The sequence below is a fragment of the Eupeodes corollae genome, chromosome 2 (assembly GCF_945859685.1).
Source record: "Eupeodes corollae chromosome 2, idEupCoro1.1, whole genome shotgun sequence".
Lineage (NCBI taxonomy): Eukaryota > Metazoa > Arthropoda > Insecta > Diptera > Syrphidae > Eupeodes > Eupeodes corollae.
The window spans coordinates 90,365,966-90,386,675 of NC_079148.1; the positions used below are offsets into that span (position 1 = coordinate 90,365,966).

General features: G+C 31.1%; 1 protein-coding gene across 14 annotated transcripts in view; it reads left to right on the plus strand.

Moving 5' to 3' along the window:
* The window catches only part of LOC129948589 (coiled-coil domain-containing protein CG32809), a 413,266-nt gene that overhangs the window by 325,948 nt on the left and 66,608 nt on the right, over positions 1-20,710 (plus strand). The window lies entirely within an intron of this gene.

Sequence of the window (20,710 nt, forward strand, 5' to 3'; positions counted from 1 at the left end):
ACATTGTAAATATTGGCAAAATTTTTCACGCATGACTTGAAATCTATGGCAACAGCAAAACAGGCCAAGAAAATTAATGATGGCGATGGAGAAATTAAATGCTATTGAAAATGTCTATAATTACAAAAAGCCATCCGATTAATTTCCCCCAGGCTACATAATACTTACCTAAAATCTTTAAAGATAAATAACTGAAGGTCATTTTGATTCGGGTAAGAGGTGTTCTTCGGTGAAACATAATAAAGCACCTGACATTGATGTTTATTTATTGGCATATGCTTGATTTTGGTTATAAAGGTGGAGGGAGATGCAATAGTTTATAAAGATCGTTCGAACAGTCCTTTCAAATTCAATTACCTAAATTGTTAACATACGATTCTTCTATAGAATAAAATGTATTCTGCATTTTAATTTTGCTGTTATTATTGTTATTAATTTAATTACTATTATTTTCTTCAAACTATCAACTATGGAATCATGATTTATTTGATTTTTTTGATTGATGTCTTATCTAATAATACTCCAGGAAGAGAAATAATTTTTAAAGAACATTAAAAAATAAGTTCATAGTTGTCATTGAATAGGTTAGAACTACACCACTTTTGGTAGGCAGCACTTTACCTACTACACTGATATTCTCTTAGATGTTTATACAGGAATTTTTGGACAGAGGTTTAATTTTTATTTAAAAAAAAATAATATATTGTTTAAATATCTTTTTTGGATTAAATGAACCCCAAATGTGAAAGTTATGCTTATTATTACCTTATCATCGAAAATGAAAACGAGTACCCTGATTAAAATAATTAAAGGACATACATAATAAGCGAAGAAACGACAAAAGCACTCTTTTGATTTCTAAAACTTCTCTTTCTACAATAAAAGTCTGGTACATAAATTCGAATTGTAGCAAGTTGTGATTCAAACTGTTTAAAAGAACTATCATCTATTCAAGATAATAGTAATATCAATAAGACAGTGAACAATAAATATGAAAATAAGCCTAAGATAACTGAGACATTTGTTAGAAGTTTACTGGATTTCTATTTCATCACTACATATTGCAGAGCTTGATCTTTCTTTTATGATAAATAAAATGGAAATTCAAACTTTCAACTAAAAATTTATATTGAATTCGAATTTCTTGCAAGCATTTCTTCAAGAAGACAAAAAGGGGGTACAGGCTAGAATTAAATAGTGTTAATTTGACAGACTAAAAACATGCATTTTTTTAACCTTTATGACCTTTTGTATACTGTTACGTTAAAAGAATCATACTTTCCAAATCAAAGAAGTTAAAGAATATCGATGTTTGAATCTCCGTGTTATTTACTTCCCATATGAAGTTATTGTAATCGGTCTGTTTTGTCGATTTGAAAATTTTGACATTTCTCGACACTTCAAGGTCCCTACATCCGTACGTTCAAGAAGATTTTTGTCATTCATATCTCAGGAACCGTTTGGGATTCGACTTCAAAAAATTTTGTTTTACAGATAATAATCCAGAAAGATGCATATGGATTCTAATAAAACTGAATGGGTGTTTTTTTACCATATCAATTTAAAAAAGCAGAAAACTTTGAATAATATAAAAATCTCACTAAAGCTAGCGACTTGAATTAAATTGTATATAACATAATGCGACCAATATAATTTTGAAATAAAATAATTTTTTTTTTAACATAAACAAGCTGAAAAACATACAACTGTCACTTGGAATATTTTACGAACAAAACATTAGTAGTATGTAAGGACAGTGTTTTTAGATATTTGGTAAAATTTTAAAAAGAATCAAGCGGACAGTTTTTTTTTTTCAAAAAATAAAAACCTATAAAAATAAATACATTACTAAAAATTGGTACAAATTTATTTTCGAATCAAGTGTCTTTTCAAAAATTTTAGACATTGGCTTCAAACTAATTTTATTTTATAGAAAAATAGTTTTGGACATTCAGTAAAATTTGCATACAAATCCAACAGCCAGTGTTTTTATTAAAATTAAAATCTACAGAAAATATTAAATCAAAAAATATTTATAAATTAATAAACAAATTGTAAAATTGATAATCGATATATCTTTAATAAATGAAAGTCTTTGCTCCAAAATGATTTTATTCTGTGCTAAATGTTCTTAGAAAACGTATTTGTTTATATACGAAATAAAAACTTTTGAGCAATTCTACTAAAATTGGTTTTCGACTAAAAATTGTAAAATCAAACTATTTCATCATATGCAAAATATTGTTTGTAGATTTTAGTTAATTTTTAGAAAAGTTCAACTGAAAACTTTGTTAACAAAACCCGAAAACCTACAAAACTTTAAAAGAATACAAATCGACTGATGGGATGAAAAGTTATCAGTTTGGGTCGCATTCCAGCATTATTATATTACCCGCGTTTTGTTGGAAAATCTATCAAAAGTATAGTAGGATTTTACACGAATAACAAAAACAACATCCGCAGTATGAATACTACCGATAAAAGCAGTTATTTTTACAAAGAACTTAAAATGGGATAAACATGTCAACAAGGTGGTAAGCGGCTTAAAATCAAGAAACAACGCTTTAAAAATGATTTGTTTTTAAAAAAAAAAGGAACACATGTAGAAACAGCTCTTTGAATTGCTAAGGCTCTAGTGAAAGGGACACTGCAACATAGCTTAACCCTCTTTATGTGAACTTTGAAAAAGAACATCTTGAAAAAATTTACGCAGCTATAAACGAATGCTTTAGAATTGCAACAGGTGCCCTTAGATCGTCAAACTTTGAAGCACTTAGAGTTGAAGGAGGTTATGTATCCTTTAAATATCTCGCTGAAAAAAGGGCAACTAATCTTTTAAGCAAAGCCATAGTAAGTCCAACGCACCCACTGTTCGGAACTGTCGAAAGAGCTATTTTTTAAACAAAAATAAAAAAAGTAGCTCAGTATGTGCTTTAACTAACTTGGTCACTTTGTCTGTATTCCCCCGAATCGGTCTAGAACATGATGTGTTTACAGTGTCTCCACCATGGTAACTAAACTCTCTACGAATAAACATCAGTCTGGCTAACCACAAAAAAGCAAACACGTCCGACGATATAAACAAAATGCTGCATGAAGAACTTATCGCAAACATAGGAGCGGGCAGAATCTTTTACACCCACGGTTCTCAAAAAGAAAATCATTCGTGCTCCTATGTTGTTGTAGAGTTCTCCACTCTTTACCAGGCTCTAATCCAGAATATTACAAAGCCGAGCTAGCTGCAATTTACAAGGCGATTTCAAATAGCTCAAATAAATTCTGAACGTTTCTTAATCCTCACCGACAATCTTGGTATACTCAAGGGGTTAAGCAACGTTAATAACTACAACACAAATATCACTCTAGCTTAAATACCCGGACACTGCGGAATAGAAGGTAATGATGCCGCTGACCTTGCAGCAAAACACGTTTTTCGCTACCCTCAGATAAAAACACTGTTTACAAGCAAACCCTCGTGAAGCTCCACAGGAATGCTCAAATTGTGAAACACCTTTTACAATGTGGCATATTTTTGTAGAGTGTCCTGTTTCTCGAAAAATACATACTAAAACAGACGACGTAATCGAGACTCTGGCAAAAATCTTAGATCCATCAAATGTCAAAACTATCTGTCGAATTAAAGCTGCCATATCTGCTCACCAGAAGTTTGATGAAATTTAATTAATTAAGTTCCTATAATTGCTATCTTTTCAATGATAAATAATGTAAAATGTAAATAATTTAAAATGTAAATAATTTTTTAATTAAGCCGTAGTAAATTAAAAACGGCATCGCATGGTATTGATACCGGCCTTAAATAAGTAATTTACAAATTTAGTTTGTAAGTTACTTCATTAAATAAATATAAATAAGTTACGGATGGGATTTTGACATTTATACGAGTCTCGAATGAATCTTATGTAATTTCGTTCTTAAATGTTGGTAAGATTGACATTGCATTTGTATCTCGTTGGCTGTGTTCGTTGAGTAGTTGTGTGTTTAGAATCATGTGTTTTTCATTGGGGAACAAATCAATCTGTTACTGTTGATATTATTTAGTTTTGTTAATGAAATTGGACTTACTGGGATTCTACTGCAAGTGAAAACAATATAAAAGATAATTAAGTTTTGCTATGTTTTCACCAAAGGTTTCTCTCAGTTTAGATTAAATAAATCTTTTTGGTGTTTCCACCACACAAGAAGATTTAAAAACGATTAAGTTTGACAGCACTTTCTAAAATGCAAATGGTGTTTTGATGTTTCTTATGAAGTGCAAGTGTTTGATTCGTGTTAAACAATGAAAAATTGAACAGTTCAGCACCATAAGAATACGCTTCCTACTCTATGTGCAATTTTTTTTATAATTTTATGAAAACAAAACTATATTTTTTGTGCACAAACATGGAAGTAAACAGACAATTTTGAATCGACTCCGATACCCGACCGAAATCGAAACAAATCAAGCTCATTTCAACTCGATTCAGGTATGCAAAGAATTGAGACGAGCTCCAAGCTCGCTTCAATACCACATGTTAGTGTAGTAGTCTACGAACAAACCCCCTCCTTGAAGTTTTTATTTTATATCAAAGCTGCAATTGTTAAATGAAGTATTTCTATGGAATCTCAATTTCCAGATGTTTTCATACCAATTCTTCTGAAAAATTGGCCATTTTATTAGTTTTAGTTAGTTTTTTCGGTAAGTTAATTTTAACTTTTGATTTTCTCAAATCTTTCTTCTATTTGCGTGTTTTTTTAATATTATCTTCATTGAGTTGTACCAATTTTGAAATACAAAAATCTTGCTACTGCCGATGCGTTTTCTTGAGAATTCTTTACTATACTATTTATAATATGCCAAAAAACCCGGGTATTTATTTTTAAAACATAAAATGACATAAAAGCCAAATTATCTATGTAGCCAGTACCTAATGCGAAACAAGATACCATCCAATGTTTCCTATAAATTTAACTCAAAAACTCCAATCCCATCGTAATTTGTGAAGAATTTTGTGCCACCCAATTCAATTTTTTATGGCGAACCACTTCTTTTGCAATTGGCCAGGTCTTGGATTTTATTTTTGTAGTATATCTCTTAACACCCTACAATATTTGTCTGATTGATTGATCTGACTGTTTCGAATGTTTGATAAAGCAATATCCGAAATTTACATTGTTTGTATCCCATCACACTTAATGACTACAACATGTGAGTCGTGTTTTGTCTGATTGATCCTAATTATCCTGTCAATTTCCAAAGAGAATACGATATCGATGCTGATGCCGATACTGATGCCAAATGTTGAGGTTTTTTCCATCTGCAGGCTTACAAATAATGTCTTAAATCTTCTTAAGCTACTATTTCCAACGCAATGGATCGTTATTTGTGTAATACATGCAATACCGACGACATGTATAACGACCGATGTTTTACATACTCCAAGAGAAAGGATACAACATAACATATTTCGCATAAAATGGGTTAATTTGACTACAAATCGAACTCAATATTGTTAAGTTGCAGCATAAAGTGGTCTAGTGGTCTACAGCCAGGGTTGGATTGGCGCGTAGCATTGGAAATGCTTCGCCACGCCGCTTCAGTCGGCAATCAATTAGGCAATTGGCAGACAGCACGCATGCATGAATTTCAAGTCAATTACTTGGTTTTGGTCTTAATTAAGAGGTTAAGACATTTTGCGGGCGCAACAAACGTTAAGCAGATTTTCGTTTCGGTGGTTTATTGTGAATTGGGTGTGAAAATTGCAATTCTAAACAAAAAGTTGTTATGCTTAGGTGAAAATGTAGATATTATTTTTAAATGTTATCAGATGAAAAAAATAATAAAAGTTGACTCTATTTTTAGAACGACGAAGTTTTCCTCAAAAATTTAATTCCTATTCTTTGTCTATTTTTGTAACATGACAAAATATTTTATCTTAAATTTATATCTATTAAATGATAATTTGTTCCCACTTTCCCTTAATAGGACCACATTTTTACAAAAATGCAACTTGCCAACAATTTTCAATTTTATTCAAAAAACATAACATTCACTTTTTCGAAAAATGATTTAAATAAGTTAAAAAAGCATTAATTTGTTGAAATAGTTAAATTAATTTAATTTAATTGCTCTCATTGGATACCAAACATTGTGTAACATTAAATCAAAAACTTGAATCTAAAATGTACGAGCATTTAGAAAACTTTCAATGATTGATTAAATTGTTCGCAATCAAATCATTTGATATCAGAAATTGAAGGTTTTGATTATTTAGTGATGATGGTGAAATACAAAAATGGCATCGAAAAGAGGAGTGGCTTTGTGGTGAGATACATTTGGAGCTTTCATGTTGTTCCCATTTAGTTTTTCTTTTTTGGTAATGAATAAGTACTCAAATTAATAGACATAATTTTTTGAATTATTTGTTTAACGCATGTCAATTACATCATATGAACATGAATAATTTTTGTATTGTATTTTTAAATAAAACCTCTTATGGACCCACATCAATTTAACCTTTACTTGTATTTGATACATTGACTGCTGTGATTAGTTTTTGTAGAAAATTTGGATAACTTTTTTTGAATGTAATTATAGAAAGTACTTGAATGGCTTTGTGCGAATTCATATTGCTACTCGTATACTTGGATAGATTGTGTAATTAACAATTTATTAAGTTTAGTACCTAAGATTGACACTTACAATAAAACCTCCATAAATTAAGACCCATTCAATATGGAATTACAAAATAAATGATAGAAATGTAACTGCCAAAAGTTTGAAGATGTCAAACCTATCTCTAGAAATAAATGTGTGTACCCTGTGAATTACCTTGCAATTAATAGTGTGTTATTGTCATTTTAGCCGTGTTTTGTTTTTTGAGATTCCATTTACAGTACAATGAGGAATTAAAAAAAAAACAGGCCCAAAAAAAGTTGAGTCGTCCGCTCATTGGAAAAACTTAAATTATTAAAATTAGGAAATATAAGTTGGAAAAAGAGGCTGGGATGCGACCCACACTGGTAAATTCCCATCCCATCCCTAAATTTTTATAAATTGGAGAGATATCAAGAACCGATCATCAATTGTACTATTTCTTTAGATTTAATTTTTTTTTATTATTATTATTGTATTTTTATAAAAAAAAACTACTTAATATCAAAAATAATAATTTCTGTGAAATAAAAAAAGTTAGGAGACAATATTTTATATTTTTGGAAATGTTTACCAAATTTAAGTACTGTTTATTTTATGATTTAATTTTTTTTGTAAAAAAAACACCGTCAATACGATTTTGCTCAAAATTTGTCAAAATGTTGAAAACAATTTTTCTTATATAAGATAAAATAAGTTCCATACCATAATCTCAAGTCGATGAAAACATATTTGAGTCGACATTCAATTTTTACCAACTTAAAGTACTGTTTTTCTTAGGTTTTTATTTTTATATAAAAAACTGTCAATTTGATTTTCCTCAAAATTTCACTAGATCTTAAAAACGTTATATTTCTTTGCACACAATTGTTTTGGAGATAAAATCATTTTGTATTCATACAATTTTCGAGGTGAACATTTTTTTTCAGTTTTTTTTTTGATTTACCTATAAAAAATACCGTTAATTGGATTTTTTTCAAAAAGTATAATTGTTTGGTATCACCTTACAATATATTTTCTAAAATTAACAAAAAATAATTCAAGTCTCTAGCATTTTTTGTTCGTGAGATATTTAGGGTTAACCAAAATGTTCACCTTTTTTTAAAGCTGGTATGGTTAGGTTAGGTTAGGTTAACGTGGCTGCGGATTTAGAATCCACACACTTAGGCCAAGAGAAAGGCCCATTGTGATACCACATGAATCTAGAGAATTACTTCTAACTAGTAGAACCATTTTGAGCTTTTTATAAAGCGAAGAAGATATTTAATATCCTTTTTAGCTAGTTCGCTGGGATTATCAAAAGAGTAGTCCCCCAGATGAAGTTTGCGTTTGATTGAAAGAGCAGGGCAGGTGCATAAGAGATGAGAGATTGTTTCCTCTTCTTCTTCGTCCATGCAGCTCCTACAGAAGTCATTTGAGGCTACGCCAAGTCGTATTGCGTGTCTGCCTATAAGACAGTGTCCTGTAAGGACACCTATTAGGGAGCTAATATGAAGTCTGCTTTGAGATAACAAGTCTTTAGAGCGCTTTAGGTCCAGTGAAGGCCATATGAGTTTTGTGGCTGCGCATGTTGGTAAGCTGTGCCACCTAGAATTTGCTATCGCAAAAGCTGTTTCTGGTATGGTAAAAAACGCAATTTTCTTGAGAGCCCTTTATGCATCTCTCTGCCTTTTTATCTGTATACAAAAATTTATTTGAAGTCGATATCTCGACTCTCGGGAAATTTCCAAATTTCCAATTCGACAAGTTTTTACAATAACTTCCTATGGGAAGTTAAAAATGAAAAGAAATTCTGTTGAGATATTAGAGTTCATCTTCAGTAGATTAGGAAGCTTAAATCTGTTTTTTAAGCATTTTAGAAACCATTGATAAGCCGGTTAAAACAAATTGGTCTTAGTGACTGTTAATTAAATGTTAATATGAATATTTTTTTTCTTGGAGTAAAATGTTTTTTAAAAATCCAATTTCAAAATTCGTACAATTTAAAAAATGCAATTCTAATATTACAAAGTCCAGGCTTTACAAAATTTTGTTTTTTGATATTTTGTTAAATATTTTCACACACGCATATTTTTCAAACATATGCATTTGTTTGGTTTTGTTATTACCAATGGATTTGTATGACTTTAAATCGAATCTAACTTCAAAATTAAATTTTGAGATATTGTCGCAAAACTTTAAACGATTTAGTAAGATGTTTAAGAATTTTAAAACAAATTACTGAGCTTAAAATATGTTTTACCTTAAACGATTTTAACATCTTACTATCTTTTAACAATTTGCTTAAATTAAAACCCGATACTTTAACCAAAGACACCAGAAACTAATCTGTCATTCTGGTTTGCCTTCAAGCCGAAACGTCAATGTTCACGCACCCTTTAATCTAATACCAATTTACCACTGCTAAAGTCAATTCACCCCTGCTAAAGTCAATTCAACACTTAGTGATGAGAAATTCTTAAGGGGAGGCACCTAGTGGCTACGGTGACATGATAACTCAGGCGACAAAGTTTAATGACGGATTTGTATAGATCAATTAAAAACAGGCATTTTTTATTATGGAAGGGGGGTCTATTTCCAACCATTTAGGCGGTAGGGGCAATTTATGGGCAATGGTTATTAAAATTTAATGTATTAATAAAAACTATGCACCTAGAAGTATACGTACCGTTTCAATTTCCGTCTGCATATATCAGTTTATGGCAAATTTACTTTGATACAAAAAATGAAATCTTAAACTTATGAAAATTGTTTGCCCAACAAAAAGATCAATTTATTAAATGTTATTTTTTTTAAATTTGTACAAATTAAAAATAATACTGAAAAACTCTAGTTCTTTAATTTATTTGAAACTCCAAATAATTCTATTCCTCATTACTAAATGCAAAAAAGAAACCGCTTGAGAGTCCGACTGATACCTAAATTTTAATTAAATTTCAATATATCTCATGAAATAATGGCAACCATTAATTATGTTTCTCTGACTGTTAAATAAATACAAACAGTCTTGGGCTGCAGTATTGAGTGTCCGACAAGGCCCCCAGAATGCGCACATAACATTGGCATCGATGTACCCCTTTAACCTTATCACACACTTTAAAGTAACACCTTGAAGTTTGATTGCAATCAAATGGTGAGTTGTGAAGTGAGGTTTTTCACATTCTCTTGAAATTTTATTGCTTACAACAATTCGAGACACAAAATTAATTGAATAGAAAAATTGCAAGCACTTTTCGAACATAAATCATAAATCAAAAACGAATAAGTAAAACCAAGAAACAAAAATGCAAAAAAAGGAAAAAATGTAAAACGGAACTCCAATGCGGCAAAATGCTGCTGCTTTTAATATTGTGATATGCTCTTTCATGGTATTCCATTAAATCATTAAGCTGTTTCACTGCAATGAATTAATAATCAATGATGCCATAGCGAAAGTGCAACGTGTCCATTAATTATAGCGAGGAGTGAGAGAGTATACTTTTCAGTAGTGCACACAGGAGGACCTAGCAAGCAGAGTCCACCATCACTCTACTAGGACATTGCATCGAGATCGAAACCGAGAGCAGCAAATTTAATTCAATGCAAACTAAAGCAAAGAAATGGGTCGGGACAATGCAGCACGTTGGTACGTATGCAGGTACTTAAAGGTGCTTGTGCAGCACACATTTAGGTGAAAGCTATTGGCTGCGTCCTGCATGCTTTATTAATATTTCAAAATTTACTCTGGTAAGTGAGTATACTCACTATGGGTAAAAGTCATGTCCTCTAAAAATGGCAGAGGTTAAAAGCAGGCTTTAAGCATGGCTGTTGAAACACAAGCGCAAATATCCGGTTCTTTTATTTTTTTAGGGGGTTCTGTTTTATCTGCTAACAATTATTGAAGCGGAACGTTGATTTTTATACTCTTAGATACTGTTTTTGGGGTATTTCCTGCTTAATTTTCTGGTATCTTTGGCTTTTAGAGTTCATTTTGGTCTTAATGTTCACTCCAAAGTCAATCACTGCATTTTTTATGGTTGCAAAGGGAGTTTTGAAAATACATTTTCCATATACACAAAATTTTCCCCAAAATTAAGCTTCAAAAGTATCAAAATTCATTATTTTCATATAAGTCATCCATTTCGTGGTTCATTCTATACCTGTCAAACTCAGCTGTTATTTGAAGTGTCATTCTAATGCAGCAGTTGAAGCCTGTCCATACCATTCACAATCACAATGCTTTAGACGTCCTTCTTAGATTTTGAAACAAAAGACAGCAAACCCCGATTTTCGAACATTGTTTTTTTTTCAGTGAGGCGGCACATTTCTTATTCTTCGGATGTGTTAACAAACAATATTGCAACAATACTCAAGTGATCAGAGAGGTGACATTTCATCCAGACAAAGTGACTTTTGGGTGCTCTCTTTGAAAGGTGTCATTGGTCCTTATTTAATCGAAATGCCAATGGAAAGACTGTTACAGTAAACTCGTAGAAATATGGTCGAGTGATAACCAATTGTTTTTGACCGACGCGACGATTGAATATTAGAACTTTCAAGATATTTGGTTTTACCATGACATTAACCACACAATTTGACCTATTATGGCTTAATTGCGTGAGAAATTTCTTGGAAGCTTAATTTCGCGTAATGACGTCAATATACAACAAGATCACGCGATTTAAATCCGTTAGATGTGCATTGTAGGGCTTCGCTAAGAACAGTATTTACTCCAATATATGACACCAAATATGCTAAAAAATGGTTGAAAATTGCTCAAATTTTTGTTAAAGAATTTTTCACTCTGTGTCTTGTATAATAAACCTTACTTTTAAAACAAAAAATTGAATGAGTTATTGCTCTTAATAAGAAAAATTTGAATGTAGTTAAAAGAAATAAACTTAAATAATTATACCAAATGAAAACAAGTTCCATTCCAATATACAAGTAGTGGCTTTTTAAAATAGAGAAGTTTAAAATTATCAAAACTCACTAAAATTTGGGCTTCGGGTGTGTAAAAAATAAGTTATTAAATATCGGTTAAAGTAGCTGTCCGGAGTTAAATGGCCCATTGCGACAACTCATGAATCTTGAGGCTTTGACGAAGCATGAGACACTGATTATGTTAATATGATTGACATCTTTCAGATCGTTATAGAAGAATTCTTCTAGGTAATTCTTCTGTTTTTGAGCTGGAACAGGGCATCTATGTACAGAGCAGGTAAAGAACTGTTTACTCGTCTTCTTCATCCAAACAGCTTCTGTAAAAGTCATTTGGGTATATTTTTAGCCGCGTGGCTTCTTTCCTATTAGACAGTCACCGGTTGTGACACCGATAGAGATAGTTAGCACCTTAAGCGCTTTAAATCTAGCGTACGCCAAATGATTTTTGTTACCTGACACATTCATGCTACTCCACCTGATGTTTGCCTTCTTCAAAGCATCTTGAATTACCAATAATTTACATGAAGCCAACTTAGCGAAAAGTGGTAGGATGAGTTCTACTGTACTATTTCTGGCGAGTTCATCTGTCTTACAATTTCCAAGAATGTCCCTACGGCCAGGCAAAGGTGAATCTCCATTAGAGATGATCGACAGTTATGAACTGTTATGGAGTTTGTAGAGACAGAAACCAGAGATTTGATTGAGGCCTGACTATATGAGAAAATACGGATATCAGATGTTGATATCACGTTTTCGTTAAGCCATGAAAAGACTTCTTTTTTTGCCAAAAGTTTCACCTGGAACACGTTACGATGATTGAGAAGGCGGAATGAGAGATATAGTATCAGTCATTAAGAGTACACACCTCCAACAAAACATTAATGCAGATGGGGGATGGTGTAGTATGTGATGTGATTTGGAATTGATTCTCAATACTTAAGAATTGCGGTGTGTCCACAACGATGAAGCTTTTGGGTGAATAGCAGAACTTGCAGATTTTTGTTTGCTTAGTATATAAAGAGAAGAAGAAGAGAAGCTATCCACTCATGCATAGACAAGCTAAACGTTCTACTTTATTTAATTTGTCGTGGTTTATAGATTTTTTTCTAAGCTATCCTCCATACTGCCACACTTTACATTAAAATCGGTCTGATTACCGATGTGTGTAACAAATGGGTAATTCGGGGTTATAAGCCCCATTACCAATAGCTTTTTTGCAATAAAAGAGAACTACTACGTACAGTAGCTTTTTTTTAACTCTTTCTCGTATATTACGTTTCCATTTTAGTTTTTTGTCTAAAATACTAAAATGTCTAAAAGAATAGATACTTAGGATCGTCTGAAACTTTAATACTGTATTTCCTCAAAAATAGGACTAAATTGGTTTTCTGTGGGTTAACACTAAGTCCAGTTTAGCAACGTCATATAGGCAATCACTTTGAAGCCCTCCGCGTCCAGACCAGTTAGGATTTCATTTACCACCAGGTTCTAGAATAGAGGAGATAGAACACCACCTTGCGGTGTCCCTCTGCTAACGAATATTCTAGCAGAAGAGTTGCCCTGTTTTGAGTTAATTATTCTGCTAGTCAGCACTAAATGAATTAACGTTCCAAGCAAATTCTCTACGTTTAGAGATGTTAGTACAGATGTGTCCACGTAGTTCAAAGCGTCTTCGATGTCAAGGAAAGCAACCATAGATTAAATATACAAATTACATTTTCGTATTAAGTGCACGTGATTTCCGTTATATATATATTTTCCGTATGATAACAAAATTTGGTAAAGCTGAATTGATTGATTTAGCTATACGACTAATAAAATTGGAAATTAATTAAAAAAAAAAAAGAACATTTACCATCCCTAAACAAAAACGTTTAAAAAAAAAACTATTTGGAGTATAAACAAATTATATCTATTTAAAAAAAAAATTCATATGGTTGGTATTTCTAAGTGAAGTGAAATTGATCCAACTATTTGCAGAAATTTCTTGTGTAATTTTAACTGGCCAAAATGTGTCAGGTTTACTTTTGGTTTACATTTTCAGCTCATAACCTCAACCACAGCTAATTTAATATTAAAGGCACTTAGAGGCATTGACTGCATTAAATAATAAAGTGTGATTATGTTCTGCTAAATCTTCATCATTATCACTATCTATTCTGCTCTAATAAATATTAACTGCATCACCATCATTTTCACCAAAATCCAACAACAAAACGCATGACACAGTAATCCAAATGCATCCAAGACCAAACGCTGCTGTGTATGTCGCTTTATATTTCAACATCGAATGCATCCATCCGAATATAATTTCCCATTTTGGTGGACCAACGAACCAAACAAACGTTCACACTCTTAGGAGTACGAGAGTATACCTTACGCTTACCTATTGCCTACCCTTCATATTTATGTACCTAACATTTTAAGACCGCATTACGTCGCCAGGCGAAGACGGCGACGACCGGAGCGACGTAGACGCCGACGATGCTTTTGGTCTTTAAGAGTGTGTTACCCGCAGAATATTATGATTATTACGTAACTTCTTCCCGCCATATCGCCAGCCAGCGCCAGAGCCAGCGCAGCGTTTTAATCAACAGAATTACTCTTTAAGAAAAGAGTATGGGTGTCTTTATCTGTTGGTTCCAGGTGTACCTAACTAGATTTTGGACGATTGGGGAAATAAAGGTTTAGGATTGTGGTCTTAATAGTAGTATCTATATGCGGTGACCATCTTTTTGTTTTGATATACAAAAATAAGTACTATCATTTCTTTCATAAGCGTCCGTCAGCAGAAATTTGTCCAAAGGAAACAAACGAGAGCAAAAGGACATGCCATTAAATACAAAAGGAAAAACATAATCACATTAGCCTAACATTTTAAGAACAACATTTTTTTTAATAAAATGAACGAATGTGTTGCACGAACTTGCGCCAAAGAGTCTGTTTAAAAATATATTTTAAGATTTAAAAATGTACCTGCAAAAATAGTTTGTTTTCAAAAATGTGTATTAATTATTATAATTTTTTTTAAATGTTTAATATTTATTTTTTAAATCCAAAATGAATTATGACATTTTTGACCATCACAAATTATTGAAACAGTATAAGAGCTTATGAAGAAAAAATGATTGAAATCGGTTGAATAGGTTCCAAACTTTAACCCAATCGACCCAATGGTTTTGGCTGTAGGGGCGAGAACAGACAGACTGGAGCGCGTCCAAATATTGTATTTTAAAATACTGTACCGTCAAAATTCTGTATGATACTGTGTGCTCATAATATTGGTTAATATTTTGTAATTCAAAATACCTTATCTCAAAATGTTGCATTTTAAAATACTTGATGTAAAAACTACTGTTTGATCAAAATACTGTCACTCAAAACGTGAACGTTTTGACAGATCAATTAGTTTGGTGCAATTGATAAGAACAATTTATGTAAAAATTGTGTATACTTTGGTTAAAATACAGTATTTTGACTCCAACCTCAGATAGACAGACGGATGGAATCGGACATCGTTATATTATTTTTAATTTAAATCTCGAGTTTTTTTTAAGTTCCACTATACACTATTCAAAATTTGCATTTAGTTTTTTTATGCAGGGTTAAAAGTTAAAACTTATAGTTTTAAATTTTTCGTCAAATTGAAAATTTTGAAATTCTCGACGTTTCAAGGTCCCAAGAGTCGAAATAAAAGATTTTTAGAGAGATGTTTGTGCGTGTCCATAGCTCAAGAACCAGAAGAGATATCGACTTCAAATAAATGTTGTTATACAGGTAATAAGGCAGAAAGGTGCAGAAAGGGCTCTCAAGAAAATTGCGTTTGTGGTTTTTCTACCACACCACTTTAAAAAAAAGGTGAAAATTTTGGTTAACCCTAAATATTTTTTAATTTTTAACCAAAAACTCTAGTGACTAAAATGAAATCTTATATAATATATTGTAACGTGATACAAAACAAATATGTTTTATAATACAAATCCAAATAACGGTTTTATTTGTAAATTAAAAAAACTGAAAAAAAAAAATGTTTCTAACCGAAGATTTTACGAACACAAAATAATTTTTTCTCCAAAACAATTTTGTGCAACGAAGACTAACGTTTTTAATAACTGGTAAAATTTTGAGAAAAATCGAATTGGAACTTTTTTATATTGACAGTTTTTTTTACAAAAAATAAAAATCTAAACTAAAATATTAATAAAAGTTCGTAAAAATTCATTTTGACTTAAATATCTTTTTAAAACTTTGAGATTATGGCTTCCAACTAATTTAGAATTACAAGAAATATTGTTTTTAACATTCGCAAAAATTAAAAAAAAAAATCGAATTAACAGTTTTCTTAAAAAAATAAAAATTTAACAAAAGTTGGTAAAAATTGATTTTTGACTCAAATATCTTTTTAAAAATTTAAGATTATGACTTCTAACTAATTTTTACTTATAAGAATTATTGTTTTCAACATTTAGAAAAATTTTGAAAAAATCGAATTGACCATTTTTTACAAAAAATAAAAACCTAAAGAATAAAAAATAATAAAAGTTGGAAACATTGATTTTCGACTTAAATATCTTTGCAAAACTTTGAGATTTTTTTTGTAAACTACTTTTATCATTTAAAAAATATTGTTTTCAACATTTTGTAAAATGTTGAAAAAAATCGAATTGGTAAAAAGTACTTACCACTCAAAAAGCTTTTAAAAATTAAAAATATTTTCTTCAAATTGTTTTTATTTCATAGAAAATATTGTTTTCGATATCCAGTAGTTTTTTTTTTATAAAAATCCAACAGTCCGTTTTTTCATAAAAAAATAAAATCCACAGGAAATAGTACGCAAATGTTCGGTTCTTAATATCTCTCAAATTGATTTCATTCATTCAATTTGTAAAAATTTAAGATATACTACTTAAATTGGTAAACATTTATTTTCGACTATCAATCTATTTAATAAGACTAGATTTTCAAACTAAACTATTTCTTTATATGAATTGTTTGTAATTTAAAATTTTTTTTAAGATAATTCAACAACAACTTTTTTAACCTAACACGAAAACCTACAAACTTAAGAGCAAATTAAATCGACAGAAGGGATTTGAAGTTATTGTATGGGTCGCAAAATTGACAAAAAAATGTATAATACAAATTAAAAGTTGATTAATAATAAAGTCAGTTTTAAAAGTCTGAATTTTATTGTAGCACAGATGAAATATATGCTTGCAATCTAAATAAATGTTATGAAATGTTTTTTTTTAAGAAATAAAACATGAATTTGAAAAATTTCTAACAAATGAGTAATCCTTCTAAAGTGCATAAATAATTTACAAATTTCTACAAAGCGAAATTCTTTTCAATGAAAGTTTTAGTACTAATTACAAGAAACAAAAATTCTAAAATTAATAAAAAAGTCACATGTCACAAAAACTACCACAATTGTCATATTCCTATAAAGATTTAAACTTCTTTCGAAACATTATTATCCTTAAATCATAAGAACATAATGAAGTCTTAAGTTCGGTTCACCTTGCCTAAGAGCCCGTAGATATTATTGATAGCAAGCGTATTACGTAAATAACGTTATTTTTAGATTTGAATTTCTTGTAAGATCAAACAGCTTATCCCTTAGCCTAAATGATAATAATAATAATAAACTATTAGGAAGTCAACTATCAAAAGAACCATATTTTAAACTAAATTAAGTTATAAAAAAAGATTCGTTTTTTAATAAGGCATGATCGATATTTGTTTTTTATTTAAATCTAAACTTTGTATAACAGTATTTGTTCTCTGAAATTCGTTATAAAGACAAAATCAGACCTTCGTTTCAAAGCGAATATTTTTCGACATCTATCATTCGCTGCATTTTATTTGTTTATTTCTATAACTAATTTTAAACAAAAAAGCTATAATTAATAGCATCGTTAAATTTTCAAATAACCTTGTTTTATGCCTGAACTCACGGTGTCAAATTAGCACTACATAGACCCTTTTTTAAAAAAAATCAAAATTAACAAACATTTTTGAATTTCTTTCTTTCCACAAGAAATAAACAACAAAAAATCTTCAACTAATTGTGTACTTAGTTTTCCCAAGCTCAACATTTAAACAAATAACCTACAAATAACTGCATACTTTTTTTTAAATTCGGACAATGTTTATTCGATAATTTGGACTTTCCAAGTGACAATTTTGAGTTTTTGAAGTTCAAAACCTGATTTTTGACCATCACCTCTTAAAAAATAAAAACATATCTAATAATGAAATAATTTTACATTTTATACCCTGCAAAAATGAGATCACTCTCTGATTAATGATTTCTGGCATCTATACATGCATTTTAGACATAGAAGATTCTTCTAATATAATTTTGGATTTTTATCTTATTAAATAATGTAAAACATCTATAAAGGTAAGGAAATAAACAAAATCCTTATTCTGTTAGTTTAATATCAAATCGTTATTTACGTTCCTAGACAAATTTGAATGATGGCTTTCACTTGCTTTAAATATGAAAGTGCAAGTTGTATATATTTTTGATTTCATAATCTTTGCAAATACTTGAATGAGCTATTACTTTTTTGATATTCAAAGAAAAAAAACTCTGAAGCCACTTATCATTAACCTAGATCTATATTAGAACCATAACAATAAAAAATATATGAGCATATGCTAATGAATTAAGTTTGAGTAGACATAATGCATTAGCTACGCATATTGTAATTTTGTTTTTGGCATTAATATTAATTACAACTTAGTGAGTGTTAGCTTGCTTATAAATATGTTAATATGTTTTTTTGCTTTTCTGCCTAAAATAGCTTTTATATTTATTTAGATACTTAAAGAAACCTGATGATGATCAGGTATAAGGTAAACAACCCTATTGCTGGCTTCTCTCAGTGATTGGAACGTCTTTAACGTAATTAGTTTTATTTATTTGTATTGAGTTCCAAAACTCTTTTAAGTCGAATAAACTTTCGAAACGATTTTATATGTTTTTTTTGTTCATTTGCAATTTTTGCACTCTTAAAACTTTTTAGAAAACTAATGTACCATTCATCGATTTTTAAATACTACTAAGAGAAAAGTATGTCAACTATTAAAAAAAATGCTTTAAATACATTTGAACACAATTTTAAACGATTTAGTTAAATGTTTAATACCTTTTTATCAATTTACTGAGCTTAAAATATGATTAGCCTAATTATAAACGATTTTAAGATCTTACTATCTCTTAACAATTTTCTAAGATTAAAATCATGGAATTGCTGCTTTAACTTTTAGCAATTTGCTAAATCCATATGACATCTGTACAATTATTCTTATAAGAGCAATGGTGGATGGAATGCTCCTGTTGAGACCCAATAAATAGGTCCATTTAAGCGTATTTGCCTTGTTCATTTTCACAAACTGTCACTTTTTTGACATGTTTGAATTCTAGTCTTTTTTAATAAAACGCAATTAGCAATTTACTAGTTAGCAACACGAAAAGAAAAGTTAAACATTATGAAGTATCTTAGTAAATTACTAAATATTGTTAAACCCCTAACAAAAGGTTGTTTAAAATTTTGCGCCAATATTTTGTATACTGAACCTAAAATTTGTAAGGTTTTTCTATTTTCTTTAAAATGACAATTATTGGCGGTTTTACCCTATGTTTTTTGTAAAAAAAATTTGTCAAACATTGTGGCTATTTTTTTTTTAATTACATAACATTAAAAAAATGTCAATAATGGAAAAAGAGCAAACAAACTCCATACTCTATCTTAGAAAATATAAAGAGGATGAGTGCTAACCAATCTAGTGAGAGTTTGATTGTTTTCAAAATTTGAACCTGACATCCATTAGTTAAAAATTGAGTTATCATATGCAGGGATTTGGGAAAGTAACTGCAATCAATTAAAGCTTTAGTGTTTTTAAATACTTTCTATTTTTTCACACCTCTACATCCACAAAGAATCTAGAAACGCTTCCAGTATCATAGGTGTCCGAACTTTCCGAGGAGCTAACATCAACTCGAACCAATACCTCGTTGTAGCCAAGGTAGAACTTTGGGTTTCAATATTCATGGCAAAACAGAGAGATGCTGGGAGAAGATACAACGTCAAACGGCTACAATCGCAATAGATCGCCAAATCCTTTTCCGACCGAGTAAAAAGTAACCTCTCTCGAAGTTCTCTGCCGCTAACACAATGTATCGTAAATCAGTGGCAACGTTACCAAGATGCAATCAGAGAAGCCGCCTCTGATGTGCTGGGTTTCAAGCAGTCACCAACAAGGAACAGCTGGTTTGATGAGGAATGTCGGCAGGCAAATGCAGCCAAACAACAACAACAGGCAGCAAAGCGATGCTGAATAAAAGGACGAGAGCTGCTCATGAGCTCTATGAGCAGAAGAGGCGAGAGGAACACCGACTTATCAGAAAGAAAAAGAGAGGGCATGAGAAGCGTGCGGTCGAAGATGTTAAGAGTTTTAAAAGCAGGAATGAAGTTTGAAAGTTTTATGAACAGGTAAAACGAAATTCACAGGTACATAAACCTGGAACCGAAGGTTGCAAAGGCGAAAGTGGAAACATCATAGTGGAACCGCAATTCTGCAGACTGTATAACGGTGACGACGACGAACCGAATTCCTCTGTCAGGCAGGATGATGATCCATTCAACATAGACGACAAAAGCCAACGATCCCGTCCTCCCGACTTAGACGATGTAAAGAATGCCATATCTAAGCTGAAGTCTAATAAGGCAGCTGGAGCGGATGGCTTCAATGCCGAGCTCTTTAAAGAAGCTGGAGATAAGTTGGTTAGGAGCATGCAAAATCTTATCTGTAAGAAATGGTCGGAAGAAAGCATGCCCGATGAATGGAACCTCAGTATTGTTTGCCCGATCCTGACAAAAAGGCCATAATATGTGAACGTCTTAAGGCCACCGTCAACAACCTGAAAGGTCCTTATCTGTGTGGTTTAAGACAAGGAAAGTCCACAGTTGATTAAATATTTACATTACGGCAGATCATGGAAAAAACCCAAGAACACCAAATCTACAACCACCATCTTTTCATCGATTTCAAGGCCTCATATGACAGCATCTACAGGGACGAGCTGTATAGAGCCATGTCTAGTTTTGGCATCCCTGCCAAACT